Below are 642 nucleotides of genomic sequence, written 5' to 3'. Positions count from 1 at the left end.
AATGATGACATTGTGGCCAATCTACGCCACGCAAACTCCATTCACTTGCCCATTTCCCCATTTCCATATTAATTTGAAAGAAATATTGCAAAGGGTATCTTGATTTATTTTAAAAAATATATTTTATTGTGATTTGTGTGAAAGTTTGCAGAGCAAATTCATTTTCCATTCAATAGTTTGTACACATTTTCTTTCATGACATTGATTGCAGTCTCCATGATGTAACAGTCCTCTTCCTCCCCATAGTTAACTTTTCCCTGTGTCTTTCTTGCCTACACACTCTTATTTCCCTGTCTTACACCCTGTGCAAATGCTGGCCTTCTGATCTCCCATGATTGATTGCTCTAAGCTGTGCAGCTCTCTGGTGTCACTGATGACCTCTAGGCCTCTATTTTTTTGGCCAAAGGATAAGTCACAGGACTGAGTTCAACTCTAGGCTGGAAGGGTGACCAGGGCCACAGTCTTGGGGGTTTCACCAGTCTGTATTAGAAAGTAAATCTAATCTTTTTTGTGGTTTTGAATCTTGTTCCACATTTTTCTTTCACTCTATCCAGGGTCTCCTATTTGATCTCTTGCTGAGTGGTTTGCAGTGATAGCCAGGTACCACTTACCTATTCTGGTCTCAGGGTCATATAGGCTGAG

The sequence above is a fragment of the Orycteropus afer genome, unplaced genomic scaffold (genome assembly GCF_000298275.1).
Source record: "Orycteropus afer afer isolate SDZICR_OR568_19922 unplaced genomic scaffold, OryAfe1.0 scaffold00381, whole genome shotgun sequence".
Classification (NCBI taxonomy): Eukaryota; Metazoa; Chordata; class Mammalia; order Tubulidentata; family Orycteropodidae; genus Orycteropus; species Orycteropus afer.
Note: the sequence above shows the minus strand (reverse complement) of the source record.